The sequence below is a fragment of the Eurosta solidaginis genome, chromosome 5 (genome assembly GCF_040869045.1).
Source record: "Eurosta solidaginis isolate ZX-2024a chromosome 5, ASM4086904v1, whole genome shotgun sequence".
In the NCBI taxonomy this organism is placed as follows: Eukaryota; Metazoa; Arthropoda; class Insecta; order Diptera; family Tephritidae; genus Eurosta; species Eurosta solidaginis.
Genome location: NC_090323.1, coordinates 182,035,980 through 182,055,429, shown reverse-complemented (window position 1 = coordinate 182,055,429; position 19,450 = coordinate 182,035,980). Strand labels below are relative to the sequence as shown.

General features: G+C 39.2%; 1 protein-coding gene across 5 annotated transcripts in view; it reads right to left on the bottom strand.

Moving 5' to 3' along the window:
• LOC137251703 (proteoglycan 4-like) overlaps positions 1 to 19,450 on the bottom strand; it is a 42,709-nt gene that overhangs the window by 11,031 nt on the left and 12,228 nt on the right. The window lies entirely within an intron of this gene.

The following is a 19,450-nucleotide window of genomic DNA, read 5'->3' as shown; positions in this document are numbered from 1 at the left end:
CATGAATCCGAAATCGTAAAATTTTCGTGGTGACACTGATAAAGGTTCATCTTCAAAAAGTCTTCCAACAATACCACCAACTCTGTATCAAAGTTCAGATTATTTAAACGACTTGGATATCGGTATCGTGAATAATAAGTTTTTGCGATCTGAAGAAGTTAACGAACTAATTCGTCGTGGTCATCAAAAGTGTCCTATTATTTTTCCACGTTATTGTCATGACGAGGCATTTCCTACCTCGTTGTTAAACAGAATCTCGCCAAAAGCTTTTTATTGCATACCATGTCGTCTATTAAGCATCAATACTTTAAATCGACCTAAAATTTGTTCTGATACTCGAAATTCCAGGTATGGAAGAAGCTATACGATAAACTCCCATCACACGGAAATACTCAAGATCACATTAAATGTTATATTCAATGGCGATCCTTACAAAATCTAATTCTAAAGGAGGCTACAATTGATACACTTATCAATGACCAGCTAATCACTGAAACTCAAAAGTGGAAAGAAATTTTATATAGAATTTTGGACACTATTTTCTTTTTGGGTGAAAGAGGCCTAGCTTTCAAAGCCGAAAGTATATATCTTGGTGAACGAAACGATGGACATTTTTGACTGCGCAAGCATACAGCGATGTTACGGGCATTCTCAAGTACATCAACAAGTTCAATTGTACCTTGATTTTGCTCAATTTGGTTCAAAATACTGACTACCATTAATGAAAGAAACGTGGTCCTCCAAGCTAGAGACGCCACCATAGATGTTGAGGTCCGACATCTAGATGCCTTATTAGCTGATTTGAAGTTGATCAGGAGCCAATGGGAAACAATTTTAAACGAATGCAAAACAGTTGCTATTCAATTAAACATCTCGCCAAAGTTTCCGAATATTCGAAAGAGAAAACCCAAAAGACGTTCTGAAGATAATTTAATGAGATGATTACGGATGATTCAGAGTCTGATTTTAAAAACAATACATTCTTGGTGATCGTTGATTCGGTAATCACTGGCATTACTGAACGATTTGCAGCTATGAGAAATTTGAACGAGACGTTTTCCTTTTTATGGCAATGCGAAGACATGGATGGAACTACGGTTCGGGCGAGTGCAGCAAAATTTGCGGAAAAATACAAGTCGGACGTTTCTCAAAGCTAAGAATGCGAAATAATTCACTTGAAACACATTGACGTAGCAAATTTTTATAAAGTCTGTCCACCATTGGAATTGCTAAATGCACTCTATGTTCAAAATCTGTATACAACTTTCCCCAACATTTGTGTTGCTTTACGTATTTTTTGCACTATACCTGTCACTGTAGCTGCTGCAGAACGTTCCTTCAGCGCCCTTTCAAGAATCAAAAGCTTTGTGTTTAATCCGTTTTGGCAAGACAGTTAAATTTTGATATTATTATACAAATTTTGTAGAGAAAAAAGCAAGTAAAGCCACTCTTTGATATCCGAACTTTCTATATTGAATAATTAAATGTTTGTATGTTTAATGGTGTGTTCACTTTTTACTTAAGATTTTGAAGAATTAATGAGCTTAACACCGATAAATGATAATTGTTATTCAATTATTATTTTTGGTTTTTATTGGGAAAAACTGAAAAGAAGGAAACATTTACTGGCATATTGCGGTGGTACCATTTCGAAAACCGCCACGTCATCATCGTTAGGCAATTTCGTAATGTTTTTATTTATTTCAACAGGTTTCACCGGGGATCGAACCGCGGTCAAACTGCTGAAATCACAATCACCTAACCATTGGGCTATTGTGTTGTATTTGCTTTCTTAGCTAATGCTAAATGTTTCCTTCTTTTCAGTTTTTCCCAATAAAAACCAAAAATAATAATAAATAACAATTATCATTTATTCCTAAAAATCTTGAATAATTAAAATTTATAATCATCATTAAATTTATCAGAAATGTATTAAAATGTTACCAAATAACTAGAAAAGTTTATTTGAAACAATATGTGGCTGTTACAAGAGAATTTTATTTCTACGTTACAATAAAATAGCATAAATAGTAAATATTCTGTGTTAATTTTATTGTCAGCTGTTAGTCCAAAAATCATTTAGTTGATGTGGTAAAAATTTCTTTGATGTAATCCATCAATAATGATTCATGAATGAGACGTCAAAAATTCAAGTTAATCAAATGTATTAGTGGATTTTTTATAGGGGGCCCGTAAATTGTTTAGTCCCGGGCCCGGATTTTCTCTCTAAGGCCCTGCCTAAGATAATGCGATTATCACCAGTGAGTAAGGCGCTGATATTAGGGCGGTATCCACTGGGGCAGCAGGTGACAGGAGGGTTGTAGATGTTGATGTTGTTGTTGTTGTAGCGATAAGGTTGCCCCCGAAGGCTTTGGGGAGTGTTATCGATGTGATGGTCCTTTGCCGTATATAGATCCGGTACGCTCCGGTACCTACAGCACCATTAAGGTGCTAGCCCGACCATCCCGGGAACGATTTATGTGGCCACATTAAACCTTCAGGCCATTCCCTCCCTCTCCACCCCCAAGTTCCATGAGGAGCTTGGGTTCGCCAGAGCCTCTTCTGTTAGTGAAACATGATTCGCCGCGGATAGGTGAGGTTGACAATTGGGTTTGGAGAAGCTATATATTGCGCTGGCAACCTGAAGGGTTGCGCTACCCAGCCCCTTGAATCTGGTATTTTAGTCGCCTCTTACGACAGGCATACCTAGCGCGGGTATATTCTGATCCCCTAACCCGCTGGGGTGTAAATGTTGATGATTTCTTGGTTTACATCGCCTCACTGGATAGATAAGCCGTGACGTTCTACGACATTGTCCCTGCGGCCGATGTCGAGATCAAATATATGATATTACACTGAGTCGTGTATGATAAACGCGAGACCGCCTCCATTTCCGCTCTCGCGATCTTTTCTGTGGACATTATACCCAGAACAGGCCTGCAGAGCAGATCTTGCTGTGAGCTTAGTCTCTTGAATCGCAGCAATGCGGATGGTGTGCCGCTTTATGAAATCGACTATCTCCGTGATCCTCACAGTTAATCCATTACAGTTTAACTGCAGAATTCTGAAGTGCAGCGGGGGAGACGTCGTCACTCTCGGAGTAAGAGACGGGTGACTACGCCTGAGTTGTGAAAGGCTAGGACGCAATTGCAGTTTTGGCCCTGGGACTGGACGTCCCTGTGTAAGCATTGGGGTACCCGGTGTATTTGGGGTTGCGGCCTGGCAACATGGCGCAATGAAGCCCGTCGGGGGGTTTCCATCGCGAAGACCAGAACATCTAAGAAAGTGGCACCGTCCAAGGCTGCATATGTATTCTGTGCTGGCAAACGGTGCAAAAGGTGGTAGGGACTAAGACTCTGTTTCCCTGACCTACACGATTGCTGCCGGAAAAGAGGGGGAAGAAGAGGGGCTGATGCTCGGCATTGCTACCCACTCTACTACGGAGATTGAGTTATGAGTGGGAGCGGCCGTATGAGCTGATTTCGCCGTAGGTCGCGAGCAGCAGCGGGTATGCCTGTCGTAAGAGGCGACTAAAATACCAGATTCAAGGGGTTGTGTAGCGCAACGTTTTAAGGTTGCCAGGGAAATATATAGCTTCTCCAAACTCAATTGTCAACCTCACCTTCGAGCGGCGAATGCCGTTTCACTAACAGACGAGGCTCTGGCGACCCCAAGCTCCTCATGGAACTTGGGGGTGGGTAGGGAGGGATAGCCTGAAGGATAAATGTGGCCATATAAATCGTTCCCGATATGGTCGGGCTAGCACCTTAATGGAGCTGTGTTACCGGAGCGTACCGCATCTGTATCTGGCAAAGGACCATCACATCGTTAACACTCCCCAAAGCCTTCGGGAGCAACCTTATCGCTACAACAACAACAACAAGCAGCAGCGGGTACTTGTTGTGGCTTGCTGAGCAGCAGAGCTGCTGGAAGGTATTTGGGCGCTAAGGCGTAGACTACGGGACGCCCTTTGGCGTGAACAGCAAGGAGCCACAAAAGATTTATAAAAGTTACGAGGACGCCGGGTTTTGGGATCTAGCCCAGAACAATCTGCCCGATGCAACCATCCCTTGCACGCGACACACTGACAAGAGTATGAGTCCCGCTGCAAGGAGCTTCTGGGAGGATGACAATTTGTGGGAGAGACACAACAAATTAAATGGAGTTACACTGAAATGACAGTCCTTGGTCGGGAAAAATCCCGAGTCGCTCCGGTACATAGAACCGACTGATCAGATTTTTTTTCGAGACGATTTTCGAAAAAATTAAGTCATAATTTCACTAGGAAATATAAGATACCTGCGTTGCAGCTGCCGGTGCTAGCGGGTACTACCCTGACGCTGCGGGTCTCTGCCAAATACCTAGGAGTAATTTTGGATAGGAAAGTATCCTGGAGGAAAAACGCTTAGGAGCGTGTGAAAAAAGCAACGGTGGCACTGTACAGCTGTAGGCGTGCTGTTGCGCGAAAATGGGGACTATCACCGGGGCATTTATCTGATGAACGGGCCTAGATACGAAATCAAACCTACGGGTACTGCAGAAGGTACAAAGAAGTACTCTAGTCTGCGTGGGTGCACTGCGCACCACCCTTGCGGAGACGGGACACTCTTTTTAATGTGTTGCCAATAAATTTAATGGCCAAGAAATGTGCGGCCTTTTCTGCTCTGCGGCTACGAGAGTTATCCAGCTGGAGAGACAATGTGAATGGCCATGCAGCCATCCTTAAGAATCTGGATTCGCCTTCGTCGGACTATTGCGCTCCGACTCTCTTTTTCGATATGAAGTACGAGGTTGTTATCCCAGACAGGGATTATTGGTTGAGGGAGCCGCCGGACCTGAGCGATAGACTGCAGATATATACTGACGGCTACAAACTGGATAATAAGGAGAGTAGCGGTATCTTTGCACCTCAACTAGGGTGGAATCTATCCTTTTGCCTACCCGATCATTGCAGCGTCTTTCAGGCGGAGGTGGCTGCTTTAACGAGGCCGTCGAGCACCTGGGAAATGCTGTCCACAGCTATAACCAAATCTGTATTTACTCTGCCAGCCAGGCTGCACTAAAAGCGCTTGGATCGGTCTCAAGTAAGTCCAGGAAACTTCCCTTAGTCTAGTATGGGTGCCTGAACACTCGGATGTACCGGGAAATGAGATGGCTGACGAACTTTCAAGAGGGGGCACATCCGTTCCGCTTTCGTAATCTTGGAAGGGATTGAGGATGCCGCTCGCTACCTGTGAGCTCACTTTGAAAGGGATTTTCCTTAGGGAAGCGGGTGTGAGATAGAGCAACCTTGAAACCTGCTACCACACTACGCTCGTGTAGCCTGAATGGGACGCGAGACGCACGAGACGTCTCCTTCTTCTTGGAAGGGGGGACATATCTCTGGTTGTTGGACTTATAACCAGCCACATAGCAACCGGGAGGCATGCACAACGGCTGGGTGCTCCCTATAATGATTACTGCAGGAGCTGCAAAGACGAAGGAGAGATAGAAACAGTCAAGCATTTTCTGTGCGATTGTCCCGCGCTTTTGCACAAGAGGAAGAAATCACTGGGATCTCCTTTCTTTGGCGATCTTTATGATCTAGTTAACTTGGAACGTAAGCAATTCCTGACGATTGCTAAATCGACCTGTTGGTTTGAGTAGGAGAGAGATCCACTTGGTATCACAACGGGACCTTTATGGGCCTAAGTGCACTCGTGCTCGCACCGGTGGCCACTCTAACCTAACCTAAGTCATAATTTACACAGCTACCCAAAACCAGTTAGCCGATTTCTTTATGCGAGACATGTATTCCCATGCATTTTGATGCCCTGCATCAAAAGATACCGCCACAAGAATTGACATAGCGGGTGCTAGTTCAGCCCTTATCTAAAAAAACTTTCAAGAGCCGGTGAATTGAATTTAGGGCCGACCCACAACCCGTTAAGCCATTTCTGATTGCAGATTTCGGTTCAGAACGCCAAAACGCATGGAAATACATGTCTCAATTGTCTACCTGCCATTTTTTTATGGCTGTCCACAGATCCCTGAAGAGCTCGCTCATTTAAAAAAAGAACATAATGCGGCTCTGGTGAGATTCATAGCGCAACCGATTCAAGTTGTTGCCAGCTCAACTTATAGCTTCACCAAACAATTGTCACCCTTGATGTTGTTGTTGTAACAATGTTTCGCCACACCTAATAGCTGCGACCGATCACAAATTGTCATCAATATCCTCTAACGGGAGTCCAAGGAAACTTGCTGTTTCGACAGGGGTGGGCCATAATGAAAGGGGTGTTAGAGGCGTTGGTTCCACATTACAATTAAAGAGATGGTTGGTGTCATGTGGGGACACATTGCAAGCGGGGCATACATTTTGTATGTCGGGGTTGATTCTGGATATGTAAGAGTTTAACCTGTTACAGTATCCATAGCGAAGTTGAGCCAGAGTGACTCGCGTTTCCCTGGGGAGTATGCGTTCCTCTTCCGCAAGTTTTGGGTACTGTTCCCTGAGTACTGGGTTCATTGGGCAATTCCCGGCATAAAGGTCCGACGCCTGTTTGTGGAGTTCACCAAAGACCTGCTTGTGTTTTTTGCTTCATACGGCTGAGTTCTCAGGTGCCGTATTTCCTCAAAATGCTTACGGGGATGACTCCTTAAGTCCCTAGGCGGTGTTGGTTCATCAATCAGATGTCTGTTGGGATGCCCAGGCTTCTGGGTGTTCAACAGGAACTGTTTGGTTAGCATCTCATTTCTCTCCCTGATGGGGAATATTCTCGCCTCATTATGTAGATGGTGTTCTGGGGACATAAGAAGACAGCCCGAGGCTGTTCTGAGCGCAATATTTTGGCAGGCCTGTAGCTTCTTCCAGTGGGTAGTTTTTAGGCTTAGCGACCATATAGGGGACGCGTGGCACGCAAACGGCTGGCCAATTGCTTTGTATGTGGTAATGAGCGTTTCTTTGTCTTTTCCTCAAGTACTGTCAGGAAGGGATTTGAGGATTTTATTACGGCTCTGGATTTCCGAAACAATTGCGGCTGCGTGCTCACCAAAATGTAGATCCTGATCAAACGTCGCACCCAAGATTTTAGGGTGTAGGACAGTCGGTAGCGTAGTGCCATCGACGTGGATGTTCAAAATGGTCGACATTTGGGATAAGGTCGCGGATGATTTAGTCGGTGATAATGCCAGGTTTTGCGAGGCGAAAAAACTGGAGAGATCAGGGAGGTAGCCGTTTATTCTGTTGCAAAGCTCATCGACCTTAGGGCCCGGGCCTGTGGCCATTATTGTGCAGTCATCGGCGTAAGAAACGATAGTAACTCCTTCCGGTGGCGAAGGTAGTTTTGATATGTAAAAATGTGGAATGCCCCACAATATTTATTTTAATACATACATCAGGTGATCTGGTATACATTGCGGTAATACCGTTCTAATACATAAATCAGGCGATCTAGCATGCCCAATCATGAGAAACAATTTTAAGAACAAAAGCATAAAAGGAATACATAATCACCTAACAGTTTTTCAACAACAGGTTTTCCTGCCGCTATAAAAGTCGACGCGAAATTTCTGCACATGAAGTTAAGTCAGTAATTTATAATACTTTGTAATGTTCGGATCACTTAAATAAACTAAGTGTAGGGTTCTTATTATCTTTATTTAACTTTGTATTTTAGTTACTTTGAACTTTTTAATTTTTAAATGTATTACCAATATTTTAAGTTTCAATATTGATTTTCAATTTTCAAAAATATTCGCTGTTGTGAAAAATAAAAAATAACAATTAAGGAAGGTTAAGTTCGGGTGTTACCGAACATTACATACTCAGTTGAGAGCTATGGTGAAAACATAAGGGAAAATAACCATGTAGGAAAATGAACCGAGGGAAACCCTGGAATGTGTTTGTATGACATGCGTATCAAATGAAAGGCATTAAAGAGTATTTTATGAGGGAGTGGGCCATAGTTCTACAGATGGACGCCATTTAGGGATATAGCCATAAAGGTAGATCAGGGGTGACCCTAGAATTTGTTTGTACAATATGGGCATCAAACGAATGGTGTTAATGTGTATCTTAAAAGGGAGTGGGCCTTAGTTCTATAGGTGGATGCCGTTTCGAAATATCGCCATAAAAGTGGACCAGGGGTGACTCTAGAATGTTTTTGTACGATATGGGTATCAAATTAAAGGTATTAATGAGGGTTTTAAAAGGGAGCGGTGGTTGTTGTATAGGTGGTCGCCTTTTCGAGATATCGCCATAAAGGTGGACCAGGGGTGACTCTAGAATGCGTTTGTACGATATGGGTATCAAATGAAAGGTGTTAATGAGTATTTTAAAAGGGAGTAATCCTTAGTTCCATAGGTGGACGCCGTTTCGAGATATCGCCATAAAGGTGGACCAGGGGTGACCCTAGAATTTGTTTGTACAATACGGGTATCAAAAGGAAGGTGTTAATGAGTTTTTTAAAAGGGAGTAATCCTTAGTTCCATATGTGGACGCCGTTTCGAGATATCGCCATAAAGGTGGGCCAGGGGTGACTCTAGAATTCGTTTGTGCAATATGGGTATCAAACGAAAGGAGTTAATATGAGTATTTTAAAAGGGAGTGGGCCTTAGTTCTATAGGTGGACGCCTTTTCGAGGTATCGCAATAAAGGTGGACCAAGGGTGACCCTAGACTTTGTGCGATATGGGTATCAAATGAAAGGTGTTAATGAGTATTTTTAAAAGGGCGTGGGGCTTAGTTCTATAGGTGGACGCCTTTTCGAGATATCGCCATAGAGGTGGACCAGGGGTGACTTTAGAATATGTTTGTACGATATGGGTATCAAATGAAAGGTGTTAATGAGTATTTTAAAAGGGCGTGGGGCTTAGTTCTATAGGTGGACGCCTTTTCGAGATATCGCCATAAAGGTGGACCAGGGGTGACTCTAGAATGAGTTTGTACGATATGGGTATCAAATTAAAGGTATTAATGAGAGTTTTAAAAGGGAGTGGTGGTAGTTGTATATGTGAAGGCGTTTTCCAGATATCGACCAAAATATGGACCAGGGTGACCCAGAACATTATCTGTTGGATACCGCTAATTTATTTATATATGTAATACCTGCCAAGATTTTAAGGGTTTTTTATTTCGCCCTGCAGAACTTTTTCATTTTCTTCTACTTAATATGGTAGGTGTCACAACCATTTTATAAAGTTTTTTCTAAAGTTATATATTTCGCGTCAATAAAACAATCCAATTACCTTACCATGTTTCATCCCTTTTTTCGTATTTGGTATAGAATTATGGCATTTTTTTCATTTTTCGTAATTTTCGATATCGAAAAAGTGGGCGTGGTCATAGTCTGATTTCGTTCATTTTTCATACCAAGATAAAGTGAGTTCAAGTAAGCACGTGAACTAAGTTCATTAAAGATATGTCGATTTTTGCTGAAGTTATCGTGTTAGCGGCCATGCGGAAGGACAGACGGACGACTGTGTATAAAAACTGGGCGTGGCATCAACCGATTTCGCCCATTTTCACAGAAAACAGTTAACGTCATAAAATCTATGCCCCTACCAAATTTCAAAAGGATTGGTTAATTTTTGTTCGACTTATGGCGTTAAAAGTATCCTAGACAAATTAAATGAAAAAGGGCAGAGCCACGCCCATTTTGAAATTTTCTTTTATTTTTGTATTTTGTTGCACCACATCATTACTGGAGTTGAATGTTGACATAATTTACTTATATACTGTAAAGATATTAAATTTTTTGTTAAAATTTTACTTTAAAAAAAATTTTTTTTAAGTGGGCGTGGTCCTTCTCCGATTTTGCAAATTTTTATTAGGCGTACATATAGTAATAGAAGTAACGTTCCTGCCAAATTTCATCATGATATCTTCAACGACTGCCAAATTACAGCTTGCAAAAGTTTTAAATTACCTTCTTTTAATAAGTGGGCGGTGCCACGCCCATTGTCCAAAATTTTACTAATTTTCTATTCTGCGTCATAAGCTCAACTCATCTACCAAGTTTCGTCACTTTATCTGTCTTTTGTAATGAATTATCGCACTTTTTCGGTTTTTCGAAATTTTCGATATCGAAAAAGTGGGCGTGGTTATAGTCCGATATCGTTCATTTTAAATAGCGATCTGAGATGAGTGCTCAGGAACCTACATACCAAATTTCATCAAGATACCTCAAAATTTACTCAAGTTATCGTGTTAACGGACGGACGGACGGACGGACATGGCTCAGTCAAATTTTTTTTTCGATCCTGATTATTTTGATATATGGAAGTCTATATCTATCTCGATTCCTTTATATATGTACAACCAACCGTTATCCAATCAAACTTAATATACTCTGTGAGCTCTGCTCAACTGAGTATAAAAATAGACGCATCATTTAGGCGTATTAATAAATATAGGATAAAGTTTAAAACGTGGTTTCAATCACCACACTGGCGATCTTGCTTTAGTGATAAAGTGAATTAACTTTTGTGACATTGTTATACACAAATGGAAGTACAAAAAAAAGGTATATAACAAATAAGAGCAGACAAAAAAAAAAAAAAAAAATATGTGCGAATTGTAATAAAATCATAACAGATAACGAAAAAAAAAACAAAAAGTCAATTGTGCAAAATGAGAAGAATCTCAAGCTAAAAATTAATTAACAAAACAACAGACATTCATTCCAGTTTACATCGGTCAAAAAGCATACACGCCGAATTGGAAATAGCTTAAACAAAAGCAAAACCAACAACAAATATTTAATCAACAAAATATGAACATTTTGGTGTAACACTCGGACATTTACAACTGAACAATTACGCCATTATCTGCCATTGCATCACAGTTTTGCTCGCCGCAGCTGGTCAAACTATTGAAAATATATTTACAAGGTACATAAAAAAATACGCGATATAGCCATAGCATCCAAGAAAATATTACAATCAATACGAAACGAATTTCGTATATCGTTACCCGAACGTTTACCTCATATAGAACCAATATCTAATGCAGAAAGTCAGATTCGTCAAGAAGTTTCATGAATTTCAACTCAGTACAAAGATTTGTTACATCGTACGAACTCCCTTCAAGACCGTATATCCAAATTGAACGTGTATCAAAAAGAATTTGTAGAATAATGTGTAGTCTTTCAAGCTGATCCAAATCACTACTTCTGTTGCTCTTAGATGTGTATAATTTTACCATTTACCATTAAATGCGATGTTAAGTAACAACAACAACAAAAATTAACAACATAACTCATCAATATTGTATCATCCAACTATATTGAGGACACGCAATCTCAACAAAGCCATTGCATAAACACAACTGTTATTTTTGAGTTCCCTGATTGAGCAGCGAAAACATCAAAAGCCATTGCATTAACAGCAACAAACTGCACATTCACAGCAAGTATTTTGGTGAACAGTTATATTTATATTCAGGCCTGTTCTGAATTCCGACTCGGAATGAAAAGTAAAACGACATTAATTTCGACTCGGTTTCTATTTGGTGTTCTCAATTCCGATTGTAAAAAATCGATTCGAAGTCGATTTCGAATCGTTTTCATTCCGATTCGGTAACCAGTTTAATCAGCTGTTTTTGTTTATGTGTTTTGGTTTAAGTATCATAAAATTTTATTTTAATTAAAGAATGCCTGCAGATATGGTTTTTGATGCGCAGACGCAAGAATACGTGCTATCGTGCGTGCGAATCGTAAAAATGCGCTGGATCGGAATTCAGAACAGGTCGACTTCATTTCGATCAGCATCGATTTGTTTGCCTAATAGATTTCTTGATAGAAGTTTTTAAAGAAAGATTTATTATGCCAATTTAACTCAAATTTAAACAAAAAATACACACAACTCTTCCAAATAAAATGAAGAATTTAAAAAAAAATTATTTGAAAGACAAATATCGCAACATTTGTCTATAATCTGCCAATTAATTTTCATTCCGACTGCTCAGAGGCAATACTTTTCAAACCGATAATTTTTGGTCGGAATCGAAATTGAGAACACCAATCCATTTCGATTCCGAAAAAATTGATCGGAATCGGAATCCAGAACAGGCCTGATTATATGTGTTTATGTATGTATACTAATATATAGATATATTATTAATATTGTTGTAAACTCTCTGTTTATAGAATTACTAGTTTATTTTACTGTTTTGTTAGTTAACTCTCTTTTCATTTAATTCAATATGATTCGTTCACCACAACATAGAACGCAAACATCTACATTTACTAACAATTTAAACGACACTTTGATAGATTTACCACATGACACTTCTCAACAACAAATTACAAATCCATATGCAAATGTTACTCAAAATGAAATTTTGTCAGTTTCAGTAAAACTTCCACAATTTTGGACTAATTTTCCTGAAGCATGGTTTATTCATGCCGAAACACAATTTAGTACTAAAAACATTACACAAGAAAACACTAAATACGAACACATCATTACAGCACTTCCGCAGGAAGTGATAATAACTATTTTGGATTTTATCCAAAATCCCCCAATTAATAACAAATTTACTGAACTTAAAAAAGTGTTGATAGAAAGACACTCACTTAGCGAAAATTCGAAACTTGATAAAATTTTAAACGATTCTGAGATGGGTGATCATAAGCCATCAGAATTTTATCGTTCATTAATTATATTAGCCGGATCAAATTTTAGTGAAAATATTTTAAAGAAAATTTGGATGCGTAAGCTTCCTAAAAATTTGAGTATGATTTTGGCTAGTTCGAGTTCTAATAATATTACCGAATTAACAAAATTAGCAGATAATATTTGGGAAGTGATAAACAAAAATGAAGTATTTTCGGTTAATAATTTTTCGGATACAAAAGCACAAAATTCTGTTGTTGAAAACTTGGTTAAAACCACCTCTTTGGTGAGTGAAAATTTTCAGAAACTTTCTTTGGAGTTAGGTGAAATTAAAACAGAAATGTATCGGAATCAATCTAGGTCGCGTTCCAATTCTAGGAACAATTTTAGAAATTCTTTTAGGCGTCGTTCTAACTCGCGTAATAATCCAAATTGGTTGTGTAGATTTCACTACAAATTTGGAAATAATGCTAGAAGTTGTGAACAACCTTGTTCTTATAACAAAAAACAAAGATTCAACAAACTAAATTCTTCCGTTCTTGCAGCGACGAACAGCGGAAATTTAGAAATTTCGACGCGTCGCTTATTTATTTTTGATAGAGAAAACAAACAAAATTTTTTAATTGTTAGTGGAGCAGAAATTTCGGTATTACCCGCGTTTAAATTTCCTCATACGAAACGTTCCGACATAATTCTCACTGCAGCTAATGGCTCAACAATTGCCACTTACGGGAAAAGGCTTTTAAACGTAAATTTGGGTTTAAGACGTGAATTTCCCTTTACATTTTTGATTGCGGATATAGCCAAGCCAATAATTGGCGCTGATTTTCTTTGTAAATATGGTCTTCTTATAGATATTAAACATAAACGTTTAGTAGATCCATTAACCAATCTCTCGTTAATACAGTATCCTACTTTTGTGATATTCCATTACGTAAATTATTTATGGTTGACAATAAATTTACAAAATTATTAAAAGAGTTTCCGTCACTTATTTCAGAGCCAGATTATACTAAACCTGTTAAACATACAACAGTACATCGACTTGTAACAGAAGGTAGTCTTCCATTTTCTAAGCCCAGGCGCTTAGATCCGGTTAAATACAAAGTCGCGAAAACGGAGTTTGATTTCTTAGTTAAAACAGGCATTTGTCGGCCTTCAAATTCTTCAGTAGCATCACCACTTCACCTTGTACCTAAAAAAGAGTTGAATGATTGGCGTCCATGTGGTGACTTTAGAAGATTGAATATTGTAACTGTTCCCGATCGTTATCCCTTACCTCACATTCAAGATTTTAATATGAACCTTCATAATAAAAATATATTTTCAAAATTAGATTTAGTTAGGGAATATCACCAAATTCCTATGGCTGAAGAAGATATTTATAAAACTGCTATTACAACTCCTTTCGGTATGTTTGAATTCATGAGAATGCCTTTCGGACTTAGAAATTCTGCACAAACCTTTCAACGATTCATAAATGAGGTAGTAGGTGACTTAGATTTTGTATATGCTTACATCGACGACTTACTTATTGCAAGTACAGACGAAGAACAACATTTAAAAGATTTACGTATCCTTTTTCAACGCCTTACAGAGTACGGTTTAAACATTAAACCAAGTAAATGTACTTTTGGTGTAACGAATATAGATTTTTAGGACATAACATTTCTGGAACAGGTATTCGACCTTCCGATGAAAAGGTATCAGCTATTCGCAATTTCGAACGCCTAAAATCAGTTAAGCAGGCACAGAAATTTATTGGTATGGTAAATTATTATCATAGATACATTCCAAAACTAGCAGAATTTACAAATAAAATTTATGATCTAATTAACAAAGTAAGTAAGAAACGTGACAAAACTTTGGTATGGGACGAGAATTCGAATGAAGCTTTTGAATGCATTAAAGATAAATTTGCATCTACGATATTGTTAAATCATTTTAACGAAGATGCTAAATTATCTTTAACGGTAGATGCATCTAACACAGCGATTGGAGGTGTTATACAACAAAATTACAATAATAAAATTGAGCCCATTGCATTATTTTCTAAAAAACTTTCTCCAACTGAAATTAAATATAGTGCTTTTGATAGGGAATTATTGGCGATTTATTTAAATATAAAACATTTTAGATATCTTTTGGAAGGACGACAATTTACAGTTTATACGGACCATAAACCTTTGACTACTGCTTTAAATTCAAAAACAGAACGAAGTCCTAGACAAACGAGACACTTGGAATTTATAGCACAATTTACTGATGACATACAATACATTAAAGGAGAATCCAATGTTGTAGCAGATACGCTATCTAGAGCTTTTGAGGTTAATGCAATATATAATACAGAACTGAATTTTAAAATTTTACAAACTGAACAACAAAACGATGATGACTTAAATCAACTTGTATCTGATTCTCAATATCTAAATTTAAAGTTAATTAATATTCCGATTTTAAATTTTAATATTTGGTGTGAAATTTCAGGAGAAACTCCTAGGCCATTTGTACTGAGTAATTTGCGAAAGACAGTATTTGATATTTTACATGGAATAGCACATCCGGGTACAAGAGCTACACGACAGCTCATAGTTAAAAAATATTATTGGCCTAATATGAATAAGGATATTAATATTTGGTCAAAACAGTGTCTCAATTGTCAAAAGTCTAAAGTTTATCGTCATACAAAATCCCCTGTTGTCAAAATTCAAATTCCCAAGAATAGATTTGAACACATCCATTTAGATATAGTTGGACCATTACCTATTTCAAAAGGACATCGCTATATTTTAACGATTATTGAAAGATTTACCCGCTGGCCTGAGGCATATGCATTAAAAGATATTTCAGCAACTACAATTGCAAATAAGTTTTTTAGAGAATATATTTCTCGGTTTGGAGTTCCGTTAAAGATAACAACTGATCAAGGTAGCCAATTTACATCGAAATTGTTTTCAGAGTTAACTAAATTACTTGGTAGTCACCAAATTACAACATCCGCATATCACCCTCAAGGAAATGGTATGGTTGAAAGGTTTCATAGACAATTAAAGACTACTATAATAGCTAGAGAGGACACAAATATTGGTATGACGAGTTACCTGTCATATTACTTGGTTTGCGATCTATTTACAAAGAAGATATTTCGGCTACACCAGCGGAAATGGTGTTCGGTCAGAATTTACGTTTGCCAGGGGAACTTGTTGTGCCATCAGCTGAAAATTTTTCATCAACTGAAATTTTAAGTAATTTACGTGAACATTTTCGACATGTTAGATCAAATTTAAGTCATCATAAAGATGCTGATACTGGAATTTATGTTCCAAAAGATCTTCAAACTTGTAAATTTGCATTCGTTCGAGTCATTAATAAACATTCATTACAACAACCATATGAAGGACCTTACAAAATTGTGGAAAAAGACCAAAAATGTTTTAAACTTGAAATAAATAATATTAAAACTATTCCTATTGATAGTTTAAAACCTGCAATAATTGAGACAACAGACACAAACAACACCAAGAATTTACATAAAAAGAGAGTTACATTCAATTTGTTTAATGATAAATTTTCTTGAAGGGGGAGTAATGTAGGGTTCTTATTATCTTTATTTAACTTTGTATTTTAGTTACTTTGAACTTTTTAATTTTTAAATGTATTACCAATATTTTAAGTTTCAATATTGATTTTCAATTTTCAAAAATATTCGCTGTTGTGAAAAATAAAAAATAAAAATAGACGCATACATTTAGGCGTATTAATAAAATATAGGATAAAGTTTAAAACGTGGTTTCAATCACCACACTAAGAACCTAGTTTTCGTTGTTTAGTTATTGGATACCCAAAGCCACCACAACTTGTGAACCCGACGTGATCGCGTGACTAGTTTTTAGCAGTTTTGCAAGTAAATTATAATGCGTTAACTATTCCGCGAAATTGCAAGTGCATTTTTTAGTGCACTTTGTGGTCTGGTAGTAGTTCTATCGTCCACGTACAAAGTTCGAACTTCCTTTGGAATTTTTGAGAATTAATATCTTTTTATGGTGGTGTGATTCACTGATATCGTCATGCCAAACAACACGTGTCGATACACCGCCTGATAGTACGGCGCCACTTCCAACGTGTTTCGATACGGTGCCCCGCTTTCAATGCGGGACGCCCAGCTTTATGGTTCGCCCAACTTGAACGGCAGTTTCATCTTGCCGGAATCACTGACGAACTAACAACGTATCACTACGCTTCATCGAAGCTAGACGCCAAAGCCGCCGCTGAGGTTGAAGATATCCTCTTAAGCGTGCCAGCAGATACGCCTTACAGTCGCATCAAGGAAACCCGAAAATAATATGTGTTCGTATCATCAACGCTATGGTAGCAAAGCCAAACATTGTAGAACTCCTTGCTCGTTCCAGGGAAACGCTACAAAGGACCGTTAGCGGCGGTTAGCGGCCCCTAATTTAAATCAAACCGCCTTTTTGTAACTGATCGTGTCACCAAAGTGCAATATCTGGTAGACACTGGCGCTGACCTCTGCACATTCCCGAAATCTCTTGCTCCCGGTGCTTTTAAACGAGTAAACTACTCCCTTATTGCGGCCAACGGCTCAACCATCAACACATATGGCTGTATAACCCTATCGCTGAACTTGGGCCTGAGACGCGATTTCAAATGGCGCTTCGTTGTAGCTGACACGACCAAACCTATTATTGGCGCAGATTTTTTAGCGCATGTCGGCATTTTACCTGACCTGCAGAACAGCTGCCTCATCGACTCAACAACTGGCTTAACGACCTCATGCAAAATGTCGATATCTAAAATTGTATCAGAAATCAAAGTCGCACCACTCGATTCTTCATGGTCGGATCTTCTCAAAGATTTCCCAAATTTGACGAAACCTGAAGGTATATGCTTACCAGCGAAGCACGCTAAAGTACATCACATAGCCACTACAACTGGACCTCCCATATCTAGCAAAGCGCGGCGTCTCCCTCCTGACAAACTAAAAATTGCAAGGCGGAGTTCGATAAAATGATGCAACTGGGAATTACTCAACGTTCGAAGAGCCCCTGGTCATCCCCGCTCCATCTTGTTCCGAAAAAGTCAGGTGAATAGAATGGAATCAAGGAAACGTTAGTTGAACGCCTTACACTTTCTCGAGAGGCACGCCTGCAGATGCTGCTCGATAAAAAGACATTGGGCGACAGAAAACCATCACAGTTTCTCCGGCATCTCAAGAACCTAGATGACTCCGTGCCTGAACATATTTTACGTACCAAGTGGCTCAGCAGATTACCGATGACAACGCAGTCTATACTAGCATCACAAGCAGATATTAATCTAGAAAAGCTGGCAAGCCTTGCTGACAAAATCCACGAAATCGCTTTGCCGACAGCACACATAAACACCGTACAGGAGCCAACGACAACAGCATTAGCATCTCATTTCTCTCCCTGATGGCACGATTTTCCCGTCTGGAAGTTTCAATTAATGAATTAGCCTCTGCGTTCAAGGGCCACATGCTCGGTGCACGGTCTCGCTCTCGCTCCAGACCTCGTTCGAATTCTCGAGCAGCCTCACCAGCACCCGAAAATAATATGTGTTGGTATCATGAACGATATGGTAGCAAAGCCTAACATTGTAGAACTCCTTGCTCGTTCCAGGGAAACGCTACAACGGACCGTTAGCGGCGGTTAGCGGCCCCTCATTTAAATCAAACCGCCTTTTCGTAACTGATCGTGTCATCAAAGTCCAATATCTGGTAGACACTGGCGCTGACCTCTGCACATTCCCGAAATCTCTTGCTCCCGGTGCTTTAAAACGAGTAAACTACTCCCTTATTGCGGCCAACGGCTCAACCATCAACACATATGGCTGTATAACCCCAGCGGGTTAGGGGGGTCAGAATATACCCGCGGTAGGTATGCCTGTCGTAAGAGGCGACTAAAATAACAGATTCAAGGGGCTGTGTAGCGCAACCCTGCAGGTTGCCAGCCCAACATATAGCTTCTCCAAACCCAATTGTCAACCTCACCTATCCGCGGCGAATCCTGTTTCACTAACAGACGAGGCTCTGGCGACCCTAAGCTCCTTATGGAACTTGGGGTTGGGGAGGGAGGGGATGGCCTGAAGGTTTGATGTGGCCACATAAATCGTTCCCGAGATGGTCGGGCCAGCACCTTAATGGTGCTGTGGTACCGGAGCGTACCGGATCTGTATCCGGCAAAGGACCATCACATCGATAACAATCCCCAAAGCCTTCGGGGAGCAACCTTATCGCTACAACAACAACAACAACAACAACGCGATTTCAAATGGCGCTTCGTTGTAGCTGACACGAACAAACCTATTATTGGCGCAGATTTTTTAGCGCATTTCAGCATTTTACCCACAGTGGGGCGCATTTGACTTTTCAGGGGCACATTTGAACATATTTTCTGCTAGGTTTTCTCAATAATTTATTAGTGAATATTTTATTTAAAAAAGACTCAGTTTATTTGTACGTATTAAGACTTATTATCAAAAAGATAAAATTCAAGTTTAGATTCAGTGTAGGTATTTATACTTATTATAACAAAAGATAGAATTGAAGTTTAGAAAAACTATTTTATGTATAAGCTGTCAAATTTAACATCAAATAATTATTTGGTGCTGCTGAGACAAATTGATGCTGGGTTATTGGAATCGGAAGTTTAAACTCAATCTTAGTTTTAAGTGTTATAGATATGTCTTTTATAACAGGTTGTATAAAAAATCAGTTATCTGGAGATAGACTACGCAAATAATTTATATTGTGGGTGGAATCGCAAAATATCTCTTCAAATAAAAGGGCTTCATGCAATTTTCCCCGAAGTCGA